This window comes from Polypterus senegalus, chromosome 8 (assembly GCF_016835505.1).
Source record: "Polypterus senegalus isolate Bchr_013 chromosome 8, ASM1683550v1, whole genome shotgun sequence".
In the NCBI taxonomy this organism is placed as follows: domain Eukaryota; kingdom Metazoa; phylum Chordata; class Cladistia; order Polypteriformes; family Polypteridae; genus Polypterus; species Polypterus senegalus.
This window is the reverse complement of record NC_053161.1, coordinates 35496544-35522377: the sequence shown is the minus strand read 5'-3', so window position 1 is coordinate 35522377 and position 25834 is coordinate 35496544. Positions and strand designations below refer to the sequence as shown.

General features: G+C 37.4%; 1 long non-coding RNA gene across 4 annotated transcripts in view; it reads left to right on the top strand.

Annotated features, from left to right (window-relative positions):
- Positions 1-25834, top strand: part of LOC120533877 — a 191598-nt gene that overhangs the window by 35541 nt on the left and 130223 nt on the right. For all 4 annotated transcript variants that reach the window (XR_005634640.1, XR_005634642.1, XR_005634641.1 and 1 more), the window contains exon 3: positions 19793-19962. This is a non-coding gene — a long non-coding RNA (uncharacterized LOC120533877). The remainder of the gene's footprint in view (positions 1-19792; positions 19963-25834) is intronic.

Below are 25834 nucleotides of genomic sequence, written 5' to 3'. Positions count from 1 at the left end.
TAGTTAAAATGTGTCTTTGATGGAAGCATTAGATATAGGTGTCCTCCTCAAAACAAATAAATTTACCCTGGTTTAATGAGGGTACCTGTGCTCTTAAATAAGGTGAGTTGTAGGTGGAGAGCAATAAAGCTACAGGTCTACCAAACTGCATGGACAGACAGTGTCTGTAGGTATAAAAAAGCTTTGTTTTTGGGCCTTTCTTACCGATGCCGATTTATAGATGATAACAAAAATAATCCTCATGTACACTTTATAAAAGTTGCTCACTTAACAAATATAAACTGAATAGCTATACAAAATCCCTACAAACATTAGCAGTGCTGATTTTATGACATTCTTTAAGGTTGCATCCACATATTAAGTAATTCCAAAAGTGCTATTTAGATTATTTTTTCTCCAATTCTTTATATTCATTTTTAAAGCATTCCATATCTGATTTTAAGCTGTCTATCTTGAAATATCCCAACGGTACAAATAAATATAATAAATAACCTAATACATGTGTACTCCTTCCAGGATTGTGACCTTGTAATGGTCTAGGGTTTTATGTGTTTCAGTGGTTCTTAGAACATTGTTGTCCTTATGGTTACAAGTGGATTACAATTCATCTGGTGCTGGAGCCTCATTCAGTAATGGTTCCTAACTTGTGTCTAAAGCCAATGCTGCAATAGTCTTCAAACCTGTATAGGAAAAATTTCATCCCAAAAAAGGTGTATTGATTTTCTCTAGTTTGGAAATACACACTGCAAATTTAACAAATGCCTATGAGAAAAAGTTGTCCCTGTCTGTTTTTAACTTTAGTCCCTTTAACTCCTGTGCTTCTCCAAGGTACAAAAAAGCCTTGAATAGATTATCTTGTTTATAGACTGTAGGAATTTAAATATCTCAGTAGTGGTCATTTTCTACCTTGTTTCTTTCCACTTTTTACATATTTTATTTCTTTAGCCATTCTTTTATATAGGATACCTTACATTAAATATCATTGGTCTTTTCTGAACACTTTCAGGGCCATGAATTTCTTGACCATGGCGGAGTGATGAATTTCTCTGATTTGTATTATACAGTTTTGGTCAAGGAACTTAATATTATCTTAGCTTTTCAACTGACTCTCCACACCACCAAGATGAGAACACCAATCAGTCCATGATTCTTTCCATGTCTCTTTCATGCAATGGCACTAAATATCAGTTTCATTTCTTCTTATATCAATATATTTTCCTATGTCACATGACCAACATTCATCTTAACTGAATATTCACAAATCCATATCTCATCATGTCTGCCCAGCGTCATATCCTGTAGTTTCCACAGCTCTCTGAATAGTGGCAACTGACTTAAAATTATCTGTTTCAGAATCAGAGATCATTTAACGTAACTAGTTGACCTCACAAGTGCTTTAAGTCTTAAAAGAAACCATAACTTAAAGTGTAGCTCCAGACAAAATAAAAACAACCCCACATGAACACTAGGTATGCTGTAATTTCCAAAATTTAAGTGGAGAGCAGACTGTGCACAACATAATTCATAATAAGTTGCTGGTGCCTGTATATACAGAAATTAGTGGTGATTTGCTAAGATGATTAGACATGTTGCCTACATTTTCAGTACAAATTCTAAAAAATATTTCAGTATGTTCAAAGTAAATTAAAATGTATCCGATTGCAGGCTGACATAATATATTGAATCAATCTTATTGCCACTGAGGATTAAGAAGCATGAGTGAAGTTAATTTTGCGTTTCCTGTATGCGGCTCCTCCAGAAAGCATAACGAGATTGGGGAATTGCACGGAAACATTTAAATGATTCCTGCTGACTATATAAGTCATCACTTAATAGTCAGATTTATAAATCTATATAGTGGTAAAAACGCTCAAGTTCATTTAGATCATCAAATAACTGTCATTTTTTCCCATACTAAAAGCAGGAATTCTTTTTTTATTGCTGTATAATTCACTGTAGGACATGGCAGGAGAACACGTCCATTTGGCAGACTGTGACAGCAGATGATTCTAATGGTGTCTGATGACATTTTCCCTAATTTATGTTGACTGCCTTATGAACATTACTGTTTTATCCTCTCAACTGCGTTATGCACTGTTGCAGTTCCAGTTGTATAAATGAGCGGGGTTCAAAGAATTGATTTATCTGTCCATTTTATATCCTGCTTTTCCATCTCAGGGTTATGGTGGCTATTATCAGGGCTTTTAGCAGCATTGGGTGCAATGTGGAAACCAAGCCTGGACACAGTGACAAATTATAATCATCAGCTGACTTTGTGATTTGAGAGGAAACTGGTGTACACAGTGAAAACTCTTTTAGACTTAGGGAAGAAGTGCAAATTACAAACCAGAACTAAAATCCAGGACTCTGAGACCGATGTAGAAGTTAACCACTGCCAGCCAGTGCAAATAAATACATTTTAGATTTGTAGCTCCTTAGTAGCCATGTTTCTTAAGTGGATTCAGTCCTTGTGCATATTAGGTTTTCATGATATACAGCATTGGATACTGTTTAAATGTTCTGCATGTGCTTAGGCTTGCATCGTCTTTCAATGTAAATAAATAAGAAGACATGCTGGGAGGAATTATGACTTTGCTGCTTTTCTAAACAAGGTATAGCTACAAGTGTAAAGTCAACATATTTCCCATCTAGGATAATATTCCATCTTTCTTCTAGTGTACATGTTCTAGGATGCTACATCTAGCTTGTAAAGATTAGAAATGAAAATGAAGAGATATTTATTCATTTTTTTCTGTTTATAGTCCCATGGAAATGTAGTTTCTTTTTTTTAATTCATTAACTAATATTCTCATTTGCGTTTGTTGTCCAAGTGAACATCGTATGATAACCTTGATTCTCACTCGCAATTAAATGATAGTCTTGTTCCTTAATAAATGTTTGTGAGTAAAATCCTGGAAAGCATTAATCAGACTGCTGTTTCTGAGGCTTCTGTCTGATCCAAAGGTTCCTTCTTGAAACCAGGGTTATTTGTTGAAATTCTTGGTCATTAAGCTTTGTTTTGTCTTGTTTTCGAAAATTTAAAATATTACAAAGTAGAGCTTCCAAATTTAAATATCACAATTTGAGTATTAATCTTCTTCAAAGTTAAAAACTACCATTCAGTTATAAAGTTTTATTGTTTTGTGACTATACAAAGGCTATGCAGCATTCTAATATTTTAAAGAGCCCTTTTTGCACATCACTTCCATGATCTATTCTGCCTGTCTACATTTTTGAATGTTAGCTTGTAACATCATTAAGCTAACATCATTAATAAAATAGATAGGCTTCTGCTTCTTAAAATACACCCATTCACAAAGCATTTTTGGATATGTTTATCTTTCCTGCTCTTGGATCTAAAATTGTGGTCCAGTTTTTATAAACTTTTTCCAACCTATAAAAGTATCATATATGTCTTAATTCCATTCTAGTTCACTTTTTAACCTGATAATGCCTGACTTACTGCTGTTTTATTCTAGAACTCTTAAGGAAGCACTCCATCGCTGCAAGCAAAAGCTGGTCCAAGTCCATGGAAAAATAACTGCTGTATTTCTGATTTTCCTTTTGCTATTATATCAGATTTAAAATCACAATTTTAAGTAGACTTTCAATAATAGCAATACTAGTTTTAATGACATCAGCCAACATGCAGTTAGGCACACATGGTGTTCTTGTTAGCTGGTGACTTGACACACAATGCCTTAAACAATAATAGGTGATACAAAATAAATATGGGGTTCACCTGTTCTACAATTTTGGCTGTAAACCAGATGCTTTTTTATAATTAATACATCGTAATAATTGAATAATAACTGTATTTAACGTGTTTGAACAATCATGATGATTTTAACAGGGCTTTTTGTATGCATAATAGGTACAAAGAGGCAACAAGGACTGCACCACATTCCACTTTATTTTTCATCACATGGTTACTGTGCATGTTGAGGATTCTGTTTTTGTGAAGAGCTATGTTTTCAAGTGTCATATTCATTTGTAGGCTGTAGTTTTCACCTTCTTCTTTTAAGCAACTGTGCACATGTCATGAGCACTTCATGCTTAAATTAAACATATATAAAAATCACATATTTTACAAAGTATATGAAGCACCAGAATATTTAACCAAATTCAAATACAGTATGTACTTAATATTAATATGAATATTCAAATCTTAATTTTTGGCCTTCAAAGTAATTAACCACCAAACTGTACCTGGATAACGTGGGCATAAGACAAACTAATTGTGTATTTTTATTGTCAGTTTTCAAAGGATTCACCAATGGGCTTTCAAGACATCCCAAATTTTAATAATTGATTTTAGGTAGAAAGGTTATTGTGTTGTCCCTCCTTTGTAAATTTTCAACCAGTGTAGTAGAAGTGGATTTTCTTTTTTGTGTGCTACTGGGAAATGGTGTATGCTAATGCTTTAAAAAATTGTGTGTGTCCGCATATGCATACATGCATGCATTTTAAAGAGAGTAATGGTCAGGGCCATGATGTCACTGTATGTGTAATCTACTTCATTTGGCTTTGCATATTGTGTAATAAGCTTCTTAACAGACCCATGCATGTACTTGTCAAACTCCTGATATTCTTTACATTTGTATTAGAGTACTTCATCTTGTAATTCATGATTTAATTAATCTTTTGTTTTTCATTTATGTATACTTCAGGCTTTAAATACAGCATACTGTATTTATAAAGTATTCCTATGATGGGGTTTTGTACAATATAGGGTCCTATATCACCCTATTTTCCACTTTATATTCTTTATTGTCTAGACCATACAAAAATGTGATAATACCATACTTTTAGCTTTCATATGTTATTCTACTTTTTATACCTATGCACTCAGGCAACAAGATATAGCATTACAGAATATTTTAATCAATTATCTAATATATATATATATAGCAAAATACCCGCGCTTCGCAGCGAAGTCGTGTGTTAAAGAAGTTATGAAAAAGAAAAGGAAACATTTTAAAAATAGCGTAACATGATTGTCAAAGTAATTGTTTTGTGTATTTGGCGCAAGCGTCACAAAGTTGTTTTGTCTAGCTGCATCAGAAAATGTACGACGACGTCTGACACGCCTCCTTTTTACTGTTTTCTCACAGCTTGGATTGCTGCTGTCATAATCGGTTTGAGTCTACATATATAAATATCTATCTATATATATATACATACATATATACACATACATATCTTCATACCTATATACATATATACATATCTACTGTGAACTGGGACCTGGACACAGGCAGACGGACAACATAGTTCCACCACACACCGTTTATTTACAATAATATTTACAAATTGCGCTGACGTGCACCCCCAGTGCCTCTGCACCATTCCCCCAACTGTCCAGGCCACACAAGTCCAATGCCTTTCCCCTGGCCGCCTCCTGTCCTCTCTCCAGCTCTGTCCTCTTCCATCCGACATCCACTGCTGACTGGAGGGAGACGGCCCCTTATATGGGAACCCGGATGGGCTCCAGCTGCTTCACGGCAATCAGTCATAGCCACACTCCAGTGTGGCGGAAGTGCCGGCTGCGCACCCGGAAGCCGCCCGGGTGTCCCCGGTCATCCTCCCCCCAGCACTTCCTGGTGTGGCGGAAGTGCTGGGCTCCAGGGATATGCAGGCATTGGGGTGCCGCCTGGGGGTGGCCACGGGTCCCTACAGGGCTGGACTTCCAAGCGCTTTACCCACGGCCCCCTACATAACCAGGACGGACGCCCCCTCACGGTCTGGAGGAGGCACAATCCCTCCTCCGGTCCTCCTGGACGTCCTGGCCGGGCTCCAGCCCCAGCCGGGGACCACACTACATATACATAAACATTTTATAAATAACGTAACAAGATTGTCAATGTGTCAATGTAACCTTTTGTAAGTAGTGCCTGGAGGATTCAGAGTGTGGAGAAACTCTGGAGAAACAGCGTGTGTATAAACTTGTGGATTTTTCTGTGAGTATTTGGTGGCAGCATCACAAAATTGGTTCCGCAAGACTGCGTTAGCTGCGGAGCTCAGCTCACAGCAAAATGAGGTGAATGGGAGGGGAGATGATGACATGACTCTCCCACCCGCCTTAACTGTCAATCCCCCCACAAAGACAGTCTCTCGGAATTTGTATAAGCACAGCCCTTCACCAGTAATTTTAATTTAGTTACAAAGTGATCAAAACTCTCGTTTATATTCTGCGTCCTCTCATTAAACTTGTATCCCGCATTAGCCATGGCCATGACAAACGCCAGAGGCAGCCTGTGTATGAACTTAATTTAAACTTTAGGTTTACACCGTGCTTTGTTTCCGAAGTAGCTGCACTCATGAATATGGTTGTATGTGTGACTCGCTCGCTTCTTATTGCTTTGCTGCCTTCTCAATTGTATAATGCATGTTTTCTTCAGCGCTTTTTGGATCTCTTCCTTGTTTTCTACGTATTGCATTGACAGTCAGTTCACGTGATTACGTGGGAGGCGTGATGATATCACACGAAACTCCGCCCCTCACGGCCATCGAGCTGAACTCCATTACATTATATGGAGAAAAATAGGTTACAGTTATGACCATTACGCGTAGAATTTCGAAATGAAACCTGCCCAACTTTTGTAAGTAAGCTGTAAGAAACGAGCCTGCCAAATTTCAGCCTTCCACCCACACGGGAAGTTGGAGAATTAGTGATGAGTGAGTGAGTGAGTGAGTGAGTCAGGGCTTTGCCTTTTATTAGTATAGATATATAATATGCAGTAAAATTATAAGAAAGCTGAATGGCTTGTTACAAACCAACACAACCCAATAATGCTAAATGTGTAGTTTCAGGTGGCACAATAACTTGTAGCTACATTCTTTCTGGTCAGCTCATCATCTGCACATGCCTCAACTCCCCAGTTTAGTATTTTCTATAGTGCCAAAGAAGCAATTAAGTCATAAACCAGATCCAGATTGTGCTTTCCTTATCAAAGAAACTCTGGGGAAACAAGAAAATAAGTTGTCCAACTTCCTCACTATTTAACATTGCAAATAAAGGCATACCGTATTGGCCCGAATACAACGCAAACTTTTTTGACTAAATATTTCCCGTTCAAAAGTTCGAGGACTAGGCAATTCAATGTAACAGCTCTTTTTATTAGTACGCCTATGCCTTCGATCGACCTGGTATAGTTTGGATCGGTTCGAGTACACGAGATTGCACGAGAGTTTTTAGCTCCGGTGGAATCGCTGGTTTCGAACATTTCGATTCTGGCACGTGTCCAGCGTACGCCAACAAGTGGCTATTGTGTCTATGATTCACAGGTAAGTGTAGTCCATGTCTCTCGCAACTGTTATAGTAGTAATTTGCATGTTTGCTCTAGCGGCAGGTTCTTTATTGCCCATAAAAAATGAGCGCGAGTTATAATAGTGGTGTTGAGAAAAAAAGCTCGTCAAAGAGACAAATAAATAAAGGTACCAGGAGAACCTACTACAGGTATATGAATTTTAAGATTATGGTTGCAAACGAGGCAGAGAGAATGAACAACATGAGTGCTTCAAGGAAATACGGCGTTCCAGAAGTAAACATCCGTCTCTGGAGAAAAGATTTAACGAAATATATGAATGCAAATTCCTCAAGAAAATCTTTTAGTGGACCCAAAATAGGAAGGGTTAAAGAAGTTGAGCAGCGAGTGGTAAAATTCGTAATATAAAAGCGAAATGAAGGATTCCCAATATACCGTGAAGTTATAAAATTTAAAGCATTAGAAGAGGCTGCTAATTTAAACATCCCTAAAACGAACTTTAAAGCAAGTATGGGTTGGTGTAAAAGAATGATGAAATAGAACCGTTTATCACTACGACGGCAGAATTCTTTGAATTCTTTTATGAAATATGAATGGATCGCGTTAAATTTTGATTTTTTTTTTCTAAAATCTTCATGAAAAAATTGGAGGCCGCGTTTAATTTGGGGCCATGTTAAATTCTCTTCCTGCAGTCACAATTTACTGTTAGCAAATGTTCATTAAATATTTTCTTTATTTCATAGGCAGTCTAAGAACATGGATGCACATCTTTTATCTGCTCCAGCTTGCTTATGCTCCTTTTAGGCTTTTGCCAGATCCTCATTATTCATTAAATCTGGTTGTTCAAAATGAGACAAGTCACCTCCTTATACTAAAATAGGCCATTTCCACTTTAATTCTATGGTGTGATTTTTTAAAAAATTCTTTCACCTAATTTATGTTAATCCCTGGTTTTAATTTTAATTAGATCACTGTCCTGAAATATTCATCAAAGGACATGCAGCTGTACTAATAACTTCAAACATTTTTGAGATTACATGCCATAGGTACCAAGTCAAATCACCTCTGCTCATGCAAGAGCATATACTGTACAGTATATCTCTGCATGAACTGTTCACAAACTAACCCCTGTGGTCACTCTTCACATATTTGGGGCTGACTTAGTTACCTTTTGTACTTTTTCAGCTTTGATGTAATTCTTGACTGCTATCAGTCTTTACCAGAAGAGACTGTCATCACAACCATAAGAACCAAGTGTTTTATTACTGCTATGTAATCCTTATCATTTCCCCTGTAGGCCACCTCATAGCATTGTTTCATCACCATATGCATACCTATTGTGCTAATCACCCTCAGTTTATTAGTGGTTCACTATTCTTGTGATTGTACCATAGCTGATAACCGTAGTAGGGCCTCTATGTTCTTCCCACTTATAGGGAATATACGCAAACTATATGGTCACCTAAAGTAGCAAAGTTTTCTGAGTGTGACATTTTGATAGAGAAAGTAGTTGTAGTTGTTGGTATTAGTAGCCATTGGGAGGCGGTGGCTTTGGGTGATGTTTGACACACAGCCCTTTATTTTCCCTCCCTCCATGCTGTTTGTGGATTTATGCGATCTAACAAGAAAACCCTCTCTTTGATATGACATCCACATACAACTTACAACAAATAGTTCTGAGCAGGCATCAATCACAGTAACAACTATGATCATTGCTGCTCTTGTGAAACAAACCTTAAATTAATTGATAAACAAAAAATAAGGTGTATAATTAGACCAAGGGATAAAACCAGACCCTCCACCAGGGGCATCTGTAATAGAAATTTACTTCAAATTAAAATAAAAATATATCAGCAGTTCAGAAAGAACCATGCAGTTTTAAATGCTGTTTATTGAACATTCGCTCTCTTGGCACTAAAGCTGTTTTGGTAAATGATATTATATTAAGTACAAAATCTGATCTGTGTCTTCTTACTGAAACCTGGCTTAGTAAATGTGACACTGTTCCCCTAGCTGAGGCGTCACCAGATGGATACTCGTTTCTTCATAAGTCGAGAGATTCTGGTCGAGGAGGAGGCCTTGGAATAATTCATTGTAACAAAATGCAAATCACTTCTACAAATTTAGGCAACTTTACATCCTTTGAGGTATTCATTTTAAATATTAAAACAGATTCCAACACAATTATAGTGCTAGTCTACAGACCACCAGGGCCATATTCATTGTTCATGACTGAATTTAGCGACCTTCTATCTGATTTGGCTATAAATTATGATCACGTAGTTCTGATGGGGGATTTTAATGTACACATTGATGTGAAAACTGACACTTTTAGCAAATGTTTTAATTATTTGTTAAATTCAGTAGGATTTTGTCAGATTGTCAAAGGTCCAACTCATAATCATAACCACACATTAGATTTAATTATAACTTACAAAGTTGAAATTCAAAATTTAAATATTACTCCATTAAATGTAGTTATTTCCGATCACTTCTTAATTACATTTGATTTAGTTCTGCCCATGCCAACGCACTCACAGACAGTGCGACATCTAGATTGTAATTCTGCTTCAAAATTTATAGATACCTTAAGTAAGTCGAGCGTAATTGTGGAAAACCATTTAGATCAGTTAACATCAAATGTAAATATGTAATGCAATTTAGATCAGCTAATATCACATTATAATGTGACCTTGAGAGATGCTCTGGACACAGTGGCTCCCCTTAAAACAAAAGTGATCAAAGCACATAGAAACTCTCCCTGGTTTAATGAAAATACTCAAGCTCTTAAATTAGTGTCGAAAACTGGAGCGCAGATGGAGAACAACAAAGCTACATGTCTTTCAAATTGCATGGACAGAGAGTGTTAAAAAATATAAAAAAGCCCTCTTTAAAGCTCGCTCAGAATACTATTCTACATTAATAGATAGCAATAATAAAAATCCTCGGGTACTAGTTAGAACAGTGGCTAAATTAACAAATGGCAATTCAGATCAACAGTGCAAAATACCAACAGATATTAGCAGTACAGACTTTATGAACTTCTTCAATGAGAAAATTAAAAATATAAGATCCTAGATCTCAGCATCACAGTACAAACCAAATACTAGCTTAGCAGACCCTGCCACACATTGCATTCAGCACTTTAGCAATTTTAACCCAGTAACTCACCAGGAAGTCTTAACTTTAATTACTAAAATGAAGCCCACTACTTGTTCCCTAGATCCAGTGCCAACAAACCTAGTAAAAAGTGCAATGAATGATCTTGCAGCGCCTATTCTTTTTTTTTTTTTTTATTAATTTTATTATAATCCATACAAAACAATCAAGTTTTTACAAAAAAGAATTAGTTAAGAACAGATCGATCCCCACCCTGAGAGAGAGCAAGCCAAACGTGTAAAATTTAAGGCTTGTAAACATACCTAAATTAATAAATTCTCTGTGCTTTATAAACTTATTTTAAAATATTACTGATTAGATCCTGCCATGTTCTGAAAAAAGTCTGTACGGATCCTCTAACTGAGTATTTGATTTTTCCAATTTCAAATAATATAACACATCAGTTTCCCACTGACTTAAAGAGGAAAGTTTGGGTTCTTCCAGTTTATTCAGAATAAGTCTGCGTGCCAACAGTGTAGTGAATGCAATCACAATTTGTTTGTCCTTCTCCACTTTAAGCCCCTCTGGAAGAACCCCAAACACAGCTGTTAATGGGTTAGGAGGGATTGTGAGTCCAAGGCTGTCTGAGAGGTAATTAAAATTTTTGTCCAGAATAATGTTAATTTGGTGCACGACCAGAACATGTGACCCAGTGAGGCTGGGGCTTGGTTGCAACGTTCGCAGGTTGGATCCTGCCCTGGATACATTTTAGAGAGTTTTAGTCGAGACAGATGTGCTCGATATATAATTTTGAGTTGTATAATTGTATGCTTTGCGCATATGGAGCTCGAGTGAATTCTCTGCACTGCTACTTTCCACTCCTTTTCTGATATATTAATTGAGAGATCTTTTCCCAGTGTCCTCTTGGATCTTTGAAAGGAAGGGATTGTAAAATGATTTTATATATTGTAGAGATGGAGTCTAATCCTTGAAATTGAGCAATATTTTTCCAGCATGGATGAGGGTGCAAGATGAGGAAAATCTGGAAGGTTCTGTTTAACAAAGTTCCTGATTTGAAGATAGTGAAAGAAATGTGTAGCTGGAATGTTAAATTTGGAATGTAATTGTTCATAGGATGCAAAGGCGTTGTCTATATAAAGATCTCTAAGCAAGTTAATTCCAAATTTTTCCAGATATTAAAACTGCATATGTTTGTGAAGGTTGAAAGAGGTGGTTCTCTTGCAGGGTGCCACAGATAGAAGCTTCTCCGTCTTAAAATGCTTTCTACATTGGTTCCAGATTCTAAGTGAGTGGAGCACAATTGGGTTATTAGTGTATTGCCGATAGCGTGTGTTTATTGGAGCACAGAGCAAGGAATACAAAGAAGTACTGCAGGATTTTACTTCTATTGCGGTCCAAGCCTGTGTATGTTCTTCTATTTGTGTCCAGGTTCTTATCGCCTGTATATTTGCTGCCCAGTAATAAAACTGGAAGTTAGGTAGAGCCATGCCGCCTTCTGCCTTTTGTCTTTGTAGGGTCGCTCTTTTGATGCGTGGATGTTTTGAATTCCAAATAAATGAGGTTATTGTTGAATCTAATTGCTTAAAAATGATTTATTAATGTATATTGGGATGTTTTGAAATAAAAAAAGGAGCGTAGGAAGAATATTCATCTTAACAGTGTTAATTCTTCCAGCTAGTGTGAGATGAAGGGTTGACCATCTATGCAAGTCTTGTTTAATTTTTTCCATGCAGACGCGAAATTTTGTTGATAAAGAGCTTTATGTTTACTTGTGATGTTTACCCCTAGGTATTTAAACTGTTCTGCAATGATAAAAGGTAGGGTGTCTAATCTAATATTATATGCTTGAGAATTCACTGGAAAGAGTACACTTTTATTCAGATTAATTCTGAGACCAGAGATCTTTTGAAATTCTGTGAGTGCTGCTAAGACTGCAGGCACAGAATTTTCTGGGTCCGATATATACAGTACCATATCATCTGCATATAATGAGATTTTCTGTTCCAGTCCTTCTCTGCTAATCCCCTTTATCTGATCAGTATTTCGACAATGTATTGCCAGTGGTTCAATGGCAATGCAAACAGCAGTGGTGACAAGGGCATCCTTGTCTTGTGCCACGTTCTAGTTTAAAGTAGTCTGAGCAAATGTTATTGATGCAAACTGAAGCTTCTGGGTTAGTATACAGTAATTTAATCCATGCACAAATGTTGGGCCAAACCCAAACTTCTCAATATAGTAAAAGGTATTTCCATTCAATCATGTCGAATGCTTTTCTGCATCCAATGATAATAATATTTCTGGGGTGTTTGATTTAGTTGGTGAGTATATTACATTAAACAGGCGTCGAAGATTTGAAGATAAGTGTCGGCCCCTAATAAATCCAGTTTGGTCTTGTGATATTACGAGGGAGCACTTTCTCCATCCTTCTAGCTATGATTTTAGAGAGTATTTTAACGTGTTATTCAGAAGTGAAATTGGTCTGTATGATGCACATTGTAATAAGTCCTTATTTTGTTTTGGAAAGACAGTGATTAGTGCTTGGCGAAAGGTTTGTGGAAGAGATTGGTTATCTCTGGCTTCTGTAAATGTTGCTAATAGGAGGGAGCTAGCTGAGCGAGAATTTCTTGTAAAACTCTGCAGGGTAGCCATCAGGGCCTGCTGCTTTTCCACCTTGGAGTGACTTTATAGCATCTAGTAATTCTGATAATGCAGAGGTTTATCAAGTTCCTCCACACTAAAAGCGTCAATTTGTGGTATCTGTAATGTATCCAGAAATGCATTAGATTGTATATTGTCTTCTTTAAACTCAGTAGTATATAGGGATTTATAGTAGTCTCTGAAAGTGTGCATTATATTTTTGTGTTCAATGATTTTATCTCCGTTCGTGTTAGTGATTACCGAGATTGCGTTGCGCACTTCTTGCTTGTGAATTTGTTGAGCTAAAAGCTTATTAGCTTTCTCTCCATGTTCATAGTAATGATGTCTGGATTTGTAAATTAGTTGTTCAGTTTCTTTAGTTGTCAAGAGGTTTAATTCTGAATGTAGAGCCTGCCTCCTCTATGTAGAGTCTCGCTTGGTAGTCTGGCATGTTCTTCATCTATTTTAGTAATTTCGCTTTTATCTCTGCTACTTTCTTCGCTTTGGATTTATTTCTTTGGGAAAGATATAAAATAATCTGTCCTCTTAAGAAGGCCTTAAGAGTTTCCCAGAGTATTCCTGCAGAGATCTCGGGGGATGTATTTGTCTCTAGAAAGAATTTGATTTGTTTGGATATAAATTCAATACAATTCTCATCAGCTAATAGAAGCGGTTGAGCGCCATCTGCGGGTGAGTGTATGGGGCTTAGTAATTTCAGCTCCAAGATCATAGGTGCATGGTCGAAATAACAATAGCATCGTATTTACAAGATTTAATCTTAGGCAAGAAGTTATTGTCTATAAAGAAGTAATCAATCCTTGAGTAGCAATGATGTACTTGTGAGTAGAAAGAATATGTTCTTGAATTTGGGTTTAAAAACCTCCAGGGATCTGATACAGTGGTGTGAAAAACTATTTGCCCTCTTCCTGATTTCTTATTCTTTTGCATGTTTGTCACACAAAATGTTTCTGATCATCAAACACATTTAACCATTAGTCAAATATAACACAAGTAAACACAAAATGCGTTTTTAAATGATGGTTTTTATTATTTAGGGAGAAAAAAAATCAAAACCTACATGGCCCTGTGTGAAAAAGTAATTGCCCCTTGTTAAAAATAACCTAACTGTGGTGTATCACACCTGAGTTCAATTTCCGTAGCCACCCCCGGGCCTGATTACTGCCACACCTGTTTCAATCAAGAAATCACTTAAATAGGAGCTGCCTGACACAGAGAAGTAGACCAAAAGCACCTCAAAAGCTAGACATTATGCCAAGATCCAAAGAAATTCAGGAACAAATGAGAACAGAAGTAATTGAGATCTATCAGTCTGGTAAAGGTTATAAAGCCATTTCTAAAGCTTTGGGACTCCAGCGAACCACAGTGAGAGCCATTATCCACAAATGGCAAAAACATGGAACAGTGGTGAACCTTCCCAGGAGTGGCTGGCCGACCAAAATTACCCCAAGCGCAGAGATGACTCATCCGAGAGGTTACAAAAGACCCCAGGACAACGTCTAAAGAACTGCAGGCCTCACTTGCCTCAATTAAGGTCAGTCTTCACGACTTCACCATAAGAAAGAGACTGGGCAAAAACGGCCTGCATGGCAGATTTCAAGGCCAAACCACTGTTAAACAAAAAGAACATTAGGGCTCATCTCAATTTAGCTAAGAAACATCTCAATGATTGCCAAGACTTTTGGGAAAATACCTTGTGGACTGATGAGACAAAAGTTGAACTTTTTGGAAGGCAAATGTCCCGTTACATCTGGCGTAAAAGGATCACAGCATTTCAGAAAAAAAACATCATACCAACAGTAAAATATGGTGGTGGTAGTGTGATGGTCTGGGGTTGTTTTGCTGCTTCAGGACCTGGAAGGCTTGCTGTGATAGATGTAACCATGTATTCTACTGTCTACCAAAAAATCCTGAAGGAGAATGTCCGGCCATCGTCAACTCAAGCTGAAGCGATCTTGGGTGCTGCAACAGGACAATGACCCAAAACACACCAGCAAATCCACCTCTGAATGGCTGAAGAAAAACAAAATGAAGACTTTGAAATGGCCTAGTCAAAGTCCTGACCTGAATCCAATTGAGATGTTATAGCATGACCTTAAAAAGGCGGTTCATGCTAGAAAACCCTCAAATAAAGCTGAATTATAACAATTCTGCAAAGATGAGTGGGCCAAAATTCCTCCAGAGTGCTGTAAGAGACTCATTGCAAGTTATCGCAAACGCTTGATTGCAGTTATTGCTGCTAAGGGTGGCCCAACCAGTTATTAGGTTCAGGGGGCAATTACTTTTTCACACAGGGCCATGTAGGTTTGGATTTTTTCTCCTAAATAATAAAATCCATCATTTAAAAACTGCATTTTGTGTTTACTTGTGTTATATTTGACTAATGGTTAAATGTGTTTGATGATCAGAAACATTTTGTGTGACAAACATGCAAAAGAATAAGAAATCAGGAAGGGGGCAAATAGTTTTTCACACCACTGTAAGTTGTGATCAGTTATAAACTTTGTAATTATCTTTGCGGTGTTAATTGCTGTTCCCCCTGTGGAGGAAGTCCTATCTAAAAGTGGATTTAAAACACAATTAAAGTCCCCAGCCATTATAACTTTATGAGTGTTCAGATTGGGAATGGATGCAAATAAATTTTGTATAAATTCCTTTTCATCAACATTAGGTGCATAAACATTTATCAAAATCATTTTACAGTTAGATAAGTCTCCCATGACAAATGGTACTGTTCTATGTATGAGAATTCCCACCCCTCTAGTTTTCTTCGTAAAACTAGAATGGAACATTTGACCAGTCCAGTCTTTTTGCAGCCGGGACTGATCCTTGCTTAGTAAGTGGGTTTCCTGTAAAAATACTATTTTAGCATTTAGACCTGTTAGGTGAGAAAGTACTTTCTTTCTCTTTAATTCGTGATTCAGGCCTTTAACATTCCAGCTTACGAAGTTAACTGTCCCATCATGGAGACACGGATTCTGAGTTTTTGATGTCATTTTATAGTCTTAACTGGAAGTGAGATAGTTTAGGTCTTAATTTCCTAATTCCCCAAGAGTTGTTGCCATGCAGCTTATTATTACGTTGATAGTTATACAGTGGAACCTCGGTTCACGAACGTCCCGGTTCACGTACAACTCGGTTCACGACCAAAAAGCTCGCCAAACATTTGCCTCGGTTCACAACCACATACTTGGTATACGAACAAGCCAGTTTCCCTTGCCTGTCTGAGCTGAGCTGAGAGAGAGAGAGAGCAAGAGCGAGCGAGCACATGCCTGCTGGGGAGGGGGAGGAGGAGATTGCTTCACCTGTTTGCTGAACAAGCCAGTTTCCCTTGCCTCCTGAGCTGAGAGAGAGAGAGCGAACCATCCCCCCCACCACAGGCAGCCTGAGAGAGAAAGAGAGCTGTCATGCTTTTTCATTTAAGCAAAGCCGCTCCTTGTTCATTGTTTTCAATAAGACGTGCACTCTCTTTGTGCTCTACAGTATTTTGTGTGCTTTTGCAGTTAACTATGGCTTCTAAGCAAGTGAAGAGTGGTCAGGAGAAAGTTTTGAAGAAAATTGAAATCGAAGTAAAGAAAGAAATTACAAGAGGTGGAAAAACTGTTTACCAGTTTACTCATTTACAAATCTGAAAACCCTCGTGCTTTCAAGCAGCACAATGTAAACAAAGCCAGACTGCCAGTAATGTGGAGGGTCACAAGAACTTTCTTTTTGGAATGGCTGCATGAGGCTTTCACTCCCACCAGCTAAACCGCTAAAAGCACCAGAAACCCAAGAAATCACCTGAAGGAAAACACTTCATGCCAGAACTCGTCTCATGCAAGGTTAGTTTTCTTGGTGGTTTTTGTATTACGGATTTTTCAAAAGTTAAATTTTTTAGTTCATAATGCGATTTGTTGCAATGTCATTTTTCTCTTTTTTCAAATGTTCGCTTTTTTCCTTGTGCTTAAAACTCCTGAATGTGTTTACAGATGGAGTTTTTCATAACGCGATTAGGTGCGATGTTACATTTCTCTTTTTTCAAATGTTCGCTTTTTTCCTTGTGCTTAAAACTCATAAAAAAAATGGTTTACATGGAGGACTTCATCGTGTGATTTGTTGCAATGTTACTTTTTTGGTTGCTTGTGAGTTGGTTTTTAAATGCAGTTCGGATTTGTGCGATGTTTTCTGCTGTGCTTAAAACTCATTTTAAAAACATTGTTTACAGCGATCAGGCTTTAAGTTTAATGCAGTAGCGTGATCTCCTGCAATGTTACTTTTTTGGTTGCTTGTGAGTTGGTTTTTAAATGCAGTTCAGATTTGTGCGATTTTTTTTTCTGTTGTGCTTAACTCATTTAAAAAAAATGCTGCGTGAGCACGGGCAGCTGACAGGGAAGGGATGGGAGGGGGATAGGGGTGGGTGGTGTGTGTGTGTGTGTGTGTGTGTGTGCGTGCACGCACTACAGAGAGAGAGAGAGAGAGAGAGAGAGAGAGCGCGTGAGCCAGGCTGCTCCCGTAGCTGAGGGAGGGAGGGAGGGGCTTTGGTGGTGTGTGTGCTACAGAGAGAGAAAGAGAGAGCGCCAGCTTGTGTAGCTGAGCAGGGAGCCTGGGTGTTTTGTGTCAGTGTTATTCAATGTTTTTACATTAGTTTACTATTACACTGTGCATTCTATGGTGTAATTAACTATATTTGTGCTTAATCTTTACATATTTTTACATATTTACATACAGTTTGTACGGTCTGGAACGGATTAATTGTATTTACATACAATCCTATGGGGGAAATTGCTTAAAACATAAACAGATAGAGCCCTAGTAATACTAAGTAGTAATAAGAATATATGAGAATATATGCTGATAAAAAACCCGTATTTTAAAACGAATAGATCAGACAGTAGATTATTAATCCTAGCTTTATCATTTATCATTTACCGCCATGACTCACTATTATGTATCAGAATAGTCCCGGGATCAACTTTCTTAATTCATTTTCTGCTTCTTCCTTGCTAGCGAAGACATAGAAATGACCTTGCCATTCCACTTTCAGTTTTGCCGGATACAGGAGGCTGTATTTGACGCTGGCTTGCCGTAGCTGTTTAATATTATAGAAGGCTGCGCATTTAATAGCTGTTGCTGGAGAGAAGTCAGGGAAGATACGAATGTGGTTATTTTCATAAATAATATCTTCCTTGTTTCTGAGGAGTGCCATCACCTCTAGCTTAAATGATAATCGTTCAAAACAAACTATAAAAGATCTTGGTCGGGGTCTGACGGTGTTTGATCCAGCGCTGTAAGCGCTGCTATCTCAGATTCTGCTTTAAAGTCACCCCCAATTATTTTAGAAAAAAGTTCAGCTGCGAATTTCTTTTTTTTTCTCCGAGTTTTTTGCATTCGGAACTGACATTTACTGCTATTTCCTCGGCACTGGCAGCTAAATGTTCGGCCATTTCAATCCGATTCGTGAATGTCTCATTAAGATGCTCCAATTGATCAGCAAGAGTGCTCAGTTTAACCGAGTTTTCCTGAATGCGCTCTTCAATTTTTACCCAGCACCTGTCGAAGTTCAAGTTGCACCTCTTGACACAGCCTTTCATTTGCCTGTTGGATTTCCTGTTGGAATTCCTGTTGCAGCCATTCATTGGCCTGTTTCATCTCCTGTTTCAGTCTCTCAAGTGCCTTTGCCGTTGCTTTCTCATTAGCCTTTTCACAGTCAAGGCTGGGGAGCTGTCAAGAAGCAGGGCCTGTTAAAGCCCATTGTGTGTGATTCCTGTGTGATTTTGGGCTATACAAAATTAAACTGTATTGTATTGTATTGTAAAAGAATGAAGATAAATGGCATCAACTCAGAGAGGGAGAGGCAAGTGCTTTGTGCCATGTGACCATCACTGACAGAATAAAACTGAAATAAAACAACAACAACAACAACATTTATTTATATAGCACATTTTCATACAAACAAATGTAGCTCAAAGTGCTTTACATCATGAAGAATAGAAAAATAAGAGACACAGTAAGAAAATAAAAAAAAGTCAACATAAAAAAAAGCTCTAGCTTTTGCAAGTAGTCATAATTTACACTGGGTGTTACAGACTCAAATCAAATGTATGTTTTTATTATATACTGCTCAAAGAAATTAAAGGAACATTTTTTAATCAGAATATAGCATCAAGTCAATGAAAGTTCTGGGATATTGATCTGGTCAGTTAAGTAGTAGAGGGGAACAATGCCCGGACTCATGTGGCGAGAGTATGCAGGCAGTTCCTGGAGGATGAAGGAATTCATACCATTGACTGGCCCCCACACTCACCTGACCTAAATCCCAATAGAACACCTCTGGGACATTATGTTTCGGTCCATCTGACACCTCCAGGTTGCACCTCCAGGACACCAACCGTCGTCTCATTAGGAGCATGCCCCCCATTACGTTGTCAGGCATGCATACAAGCACGTGGGGGCCATACAAACTACTGAGCATGATTTTGAGTTGCTGCAGTGAAATTTCGACACAATGGACTAGTCTGCCACAACATTTTTTCACTTTGATTTTCGGGGTGTCTTTGAATTGAGGCCTCTGTAGGTTGATGATTTTCATTTCTATCAAATGATGTGGCATCTTTTTATTTCTAACACATTACCCAGTCTATATCAGTATAGATATCCAGCATAACTTTTCCCCCCATCAAAATCTAATGTGTTTTCAAAGTGCTCCTTTAATTTTTGAAATGTATGTGTTCCAAATAACGATATACTGTATTATTTACCCTATACAGCTCCAGGCACCTCACACGCAGATAAGGAACCTTGGCTTGACCTGGGAGAACATTTTGCCTGAGTCGAGCTCCGTCAAGGGGGCGATGGGATAGCAGGCTGTTTGCTGCTTGTGCTGATCAACACATCTACAAAACAAAAGATGCTGATGGAAAGTGCAATGGAATTAAAGGTAGTCCGGGATTCCAAGTTTTTTCGTAGGCTTCAGGGTTTCTAGTGTTAAATTTGTTTGCTACCCTATAATAATACTAGATTTCCAAGAAGCAATTAAAGTTTCTAACCAACTGAAATGTGTGTGTTAAAATTCTTTTAATGTGGAGATTGGTTGGACTGTTTGAGTATTACTTTACTTTTTTGGCATAACAATGTCTGATGCATGGAATCTGATTGGGTGAGGCACAAATAAATAAAATATTAATATAAATATATAGCACTAGCCAACTAGCCGTAGTATACGCCGCATAATTATTTATTGATGGGTGAACACTTCCTGAAAGACACAGTTGTCCAAATAGGGTGGGTTTGAGGATACGACTGTGAGTGAATGAAAAGATGGAACTCTGGAGAGAGCAATATACAATTGTCCGTGACTGAAAACTGGTTTTGGCAAATACAGGCATATCTTTTTGAAAGTTTGGTCCTGTGCCTTATTAATTATCATTGGAAAGGTCTATCTAACAGGAAATTGTCTGCATGTAAAAGGCAAATTTGAATCTGATGGGGTCAGGGAAATCCGGGGAATAAGGACAGTTTGTGAGGTAGCAGCTGCGATAGTTTTACACTCCAGTAAATTGTGGTGAATGCTGGTAACAGAAAGTCTAGTGCCATTACAGAGACCTTTTGCCGGCATGAGGTTTCTGAGAAGCATGACGACTTAACCAATTTTAATTTTGAGTTTATGCGGAGGCATGCCAGTGGGAGTAAGACTGTTAAGAAATTCTTCGGGGAATGAAAGTTGATCTGCAGGATCGTCTGTGACGATGGAGTCAACACTGGTGAAAGTTACTTCGTTGGTAGGGATAAGTCCTCGAGAGCGAGGGTGGACGCAGGAGGAGGGTTAGAATTGGCGGGCAGGGCTCTGTCGTGTGTTCCCCATGGCGCAGGAGGAGGGTTATAGTGGGTGGACGGGGCTCTGTCGTGCGTAACGCATGGTCGGGCGACTTGGTCAATTATATATATAGAAAAGCAGCCGGAACTGAAAAGAACAATGAATAGTCAACGTGGTGCATGTAGACTGTAGCAGAGACGAAAGCAACTGAGGCTGTGTTTGGTGAGGTGTTGCGTGCGGGCACATGAGCAGGCAGTGCGTTGTGCGTACCCCAAGGTCAGACGACTTAGTCAATTATATATATATATATATATTATGACAGTAGTAACCATCCTTTAACATGTTAACAGGTTCATGCGTCATGCAGATTATGAATAAGTACTCTTATTAAATCAACTAATTCAGGTATTGACTGGCCATTGCTCTGTATCAGTTGGCAGGGGGTTGGATGGAGGATGGACAGAGTATGGTGCAAGAATAACAATGTTCACAATGACAAATTCCAAAATATTAAACAGAAATGTTTTATTTATGTGGGTGACTGTTTCATAAAGGGGACAAATAGAATGGCATAGATTTAGACATACAACAAGCTAATATACAGTATAGCATAATTTCTAGTAGGTAAAGATTGATGTTATATTAGCAAGGTTTGTACTGTAACATAACAATTTCAAACATGCTTAATAAAATCCACAGTTATTGTGCAGAGTCTGTCCTGGCAGCACTGGGTGCCAGGCAGGAAACAACACAGGACAGGGTCAGTCCATCATAGGACCCATTCACACACATAGCCACATTAATACTCACACAGGGCTCAGAAGTGGTGACATCAAAGCCAAGGTCAACCTACAGAGTATATGGACCATTGGCAGACTCAAAGGGACTGTACACAGTTAACTAATAATAAACAAAACCAACAGAAATTAAATATGATTATGATAATACGAAAGTAACAAATACAACAATAAAACATAACATACACATGAAGTCAGACTGTTACTTAGGACCCTCCCGGTGGTTAGCTTCCAGGCATCCATACAAAATACCTTAAACAAAACCCCAACGAAACATAGAAAGACCCAGTAAAAGTTAATTTGTAGGCAACGGCAACCAGGTTTGAAGACCACAGCAGGTACAGTTGGGCAGAAGGTAGACCAGCTCCCAGCTAAACAAAAATTAGCTTGTAAAAACAGAAGCAGAAAACAGTATACAAGTACAAAATGATAAAAAAAAATCCTGCAAAATGTATCAATAAATAAAAATATGAAACATTTTTATTTAAAAATTAACAAAAACACCAAAAAAACATAAAATATAATTGAATTTATACTACTATAACAAATAGGCAACCCAATAGCAAACTGTCTTTAAGTAGCAACTTTTAAGGGTAAAAAGCTTAACTAAGCCTCTATGGCTGACACTGTTATGAATTTACAGCTTCACAAAACTCATAATAGGCTGCCCCTTAAAAACTAGGCCTCACTAGTAAGCTTGGTTCTCAAAACTTAAGAAGCAGGCTTACTGGCCAAAAGAGGGATCATGCTTTATTAATTAAGGGAGAGGGGAACAGTGAACTCCCGACCCAAATGTATTTCTTAAAAAAATTTTTTTGAGTACTAGTGTGTTTCCCATTATGGATGTAGTGAGAAGTCAAGCAAAATGACACATTTTGAAAGTAAATCAAAAAACCTTCCTCACAAGATGCTAACCTGAAAGCAATCAAGACCAATTCCATGGGACATAATCAACACCGTAAATAACAGCCAGAGGATTGTAAACCAGAAAGATAAAAAAGAACAGGAACACACTTAAAGAGAATTTAAACCATTGTCTCTAAAAAAAATCACTGGAGCTGTTTCTGCCCACTATAAAGTCTGAGCAGGGTCCCTCTGCTGCATCATTAGGGGCTCCCTGCAACCCCTTGGTTCAATGTACAATTTACAAGAAAAAGAGCAAATCAAAGTAACAGTATAACATACAGTAATAACATAAAATAATTAGAAAACAAGGCAAACCATAAAGAAATATTTAAATATAAAAACATATTCAAAAACATAAATTAAAAAAGAATACATGAACAACAGTGGTTGAAAAGAAAAACACAAGAGCCAGGGATACAATTCTGGCAACACCATGACAGACATGTTTTGTCCTAATTAGCTGATGCTGTGTACCTGACAGCTGCTTTCAGGTGTTGGTCCCTTTGATGTTAGGGCGGGGCATAGCCAGAAGTAGGGTCAGTCTTCTCCTTTGACTGTGGGGTCTTCCCTTCCAAAGAAAGAAGTAGAAACTATGTTATTCAACAAGTAGCACACATTCCCTTCCTACCATGGATCATGCAAGTTAGTCCCCATAAGAGACTCAACCAGCTTATGTGATTAACACAGTTTTTCTGATTTCATGTTTTTTAATGTAATTTGTATGTTTATGTACAATAATTGTATAGTATACTTTTTTACTGTTAGTTCCCCTTTCTCAGCAGAGCAACATTCCCTGTATTTGGGTAATGTACTAGAAATTGACACTAACCCTAATAAGGATTTTGTAATTTGAGATTTTTGTTTGGATTTTATTGATAACACTGACAAAAAGCTGCTCTAAAGCTAAAATCCAGGTGAACTCTTGCTGTTTTTAAAATGGTGACATTATAAATTTAATTTTCTGATCAAGGAAAAGGCACTCCAAAAATGATTCTTAAGTATCATATCTACACTCTTAAACGTTAACAATCTGAAGACAGATTTAATTAATTTTTTAGTTGTGTTAATTTCAGACTAATTATTAAGACATACCATCAGTCCATGCCAAGAAAGTATAAGAGGTGTTAAATTCTGTCAGAGAATGATAACCAAACTGATGTACTAATCAGCAATCTGAAAGCCAAGGGAATTTCACAGTAGACTTTGTGTTTCCCTCTGATTGTATTAGCATATTCATTTTGTACTATAAGCATGGCTCCCATAATAAACATTCATGAAATCGAAGTGGATGGCGTGTGTTTGTATTTTAACTCAGTTGTTTGAATAATTAGCCTTTGAAATCCAATCTGGCTATGTTGCTGCCACATATTGTAAAATGTACTTGGATGAGAATTTGAGGTTTTCAATCCACCTTTATTTTGAACATATCTTTTGGCAGGGTACAGTTTGATTATAAATTAACAATTTGGCAGTATTTCTGAAAGTGTGATTCTGGCTATATTTGTTTCTTTTAACATGTTGTAAAATCTTTGTTTATATTTATTTCTTTTTCTCACTGCACTTTTCATGCCTTATGGCCCTATTAAAGATTTTTGCAGATTTGATTTGTAGGGATAATGATCAAAGTATCTCATACAGCACACAGTTCTCTGTTTTTCATATTATAACATTGGACTCAATGCACACACTCTCCGACTGACTCAATTAAAGAGCTGTTTACATACTTTCAATAATATTGGGTTAGATGCTCTCCAGAGACACTTAGAAAAAATTATCCCTTCAGTTGTTAATTAGATTTAAACTGTATGGCAACTCCTAAAATAAACTATAATTAAATCCGAAACATATGCCTTTCATTTGAACAGAATGGTATAGATTATTCTATTACTAATATCTGTTTTGATAAAAAAAAAAACTCTAAAATTTCAATTAGTAATCCAATCACTTAAAATAAAGAAATTGCTTATTTCAACCAAAGCCAGCAGTATACATAGAAAGTACTACATCAACTGCAGGCCACTGAGAGAACTCTCTCAGACATGTATCACACATTCCTAGTCTGGGTATATTTAGAGAAGCCATATAACCTAAGATACATGACACTTTGATCTGAGAAGTGTTACTGTATTGTAAAAACAAGTATAAGGAGAATTTATAAATTCTATAAATGTACTGAGCAGGCAGAAAAACATCCCTTCTTATTATAGGGCTACTCAGTTTGGCTGGATGACCAACTGTAAAAAGAGTCCAGGAAAATGTCTTCCATTTCACGGGTCACTGTGCCTCTGAGAACACACAGATTCTCTAGAAATGGTTTTGTGCCATTGCCCTTGTTATGTAGGGCTATGTATTAATCTTGATTAGTAAAATGTCATGGGTTATCCTGTTATTTCTTATATGGTGAAGGGTTTGGCTATGTGCACATGTGTAATAGAAAAGGGGGGAGTGGAGTTCAGAGCAAACAGTACGTATGGAACGAGCAATAAGGAGACAAGTGTGTGAAAAAGACATATGAGCATCTGTGGTTGTTTCAGATTTGTTAAACAAAATGTTCCTGTTTTTCAACATCTTGTGGGACTGGTTGTATTTAGAAGTATATTAGAAGATAAAACAGCCCTGATCTGTGGTGTGTCTTTCCACAATTTTAACATGGAGATCTACAGGGAGTTCCTTGGACTTCATGTCTTTTTGTCCTGACATGAAGCATGGATTGTGGAACATTATATACACAGGTGTGTTCCTTTCTAAGCGATGTCCAGAAGAGGTCTTCAAATAAGCCTATCTTAAGGACAATTAAAGCAGATGGGATCCACCTGAACACAATTGTCTGAATACTTACATAAATGAGAGATTTTACTTAGTGATTTAAAAAAAATTGCAAACATTCCTGAAAATATTTTTTACACTTTTGCAATTTATCCATTTAAAATTAAATTTACAACACAATACAGTGTGCTGAAAGTAAAGGGGTTTTGAATACTTTCTCTATCCTCTGTAATGTGATTGCTTTTATTTTCCTTATTTACTTTTCATTACACCAACTTAGGCAAAAGCTTTGACTGAAGAAACACATTGTGATGGCTTGCAGCAGCACTATTCTAGATTTGAAGATCAAACGACTAAAGGAAATTAAGCATCTTCTTCATATTAGAGGCATATTATATATTAGAGTGATCAAAACGTTTTGAGTCTGAACCAGATAGGTCATTCAACACTGTTGATTTTGCGAGTTGCCTAGGATTATCTCCTATGTTCTAATATATGTTGTGTTATCATGATATTTCCCTCTACTT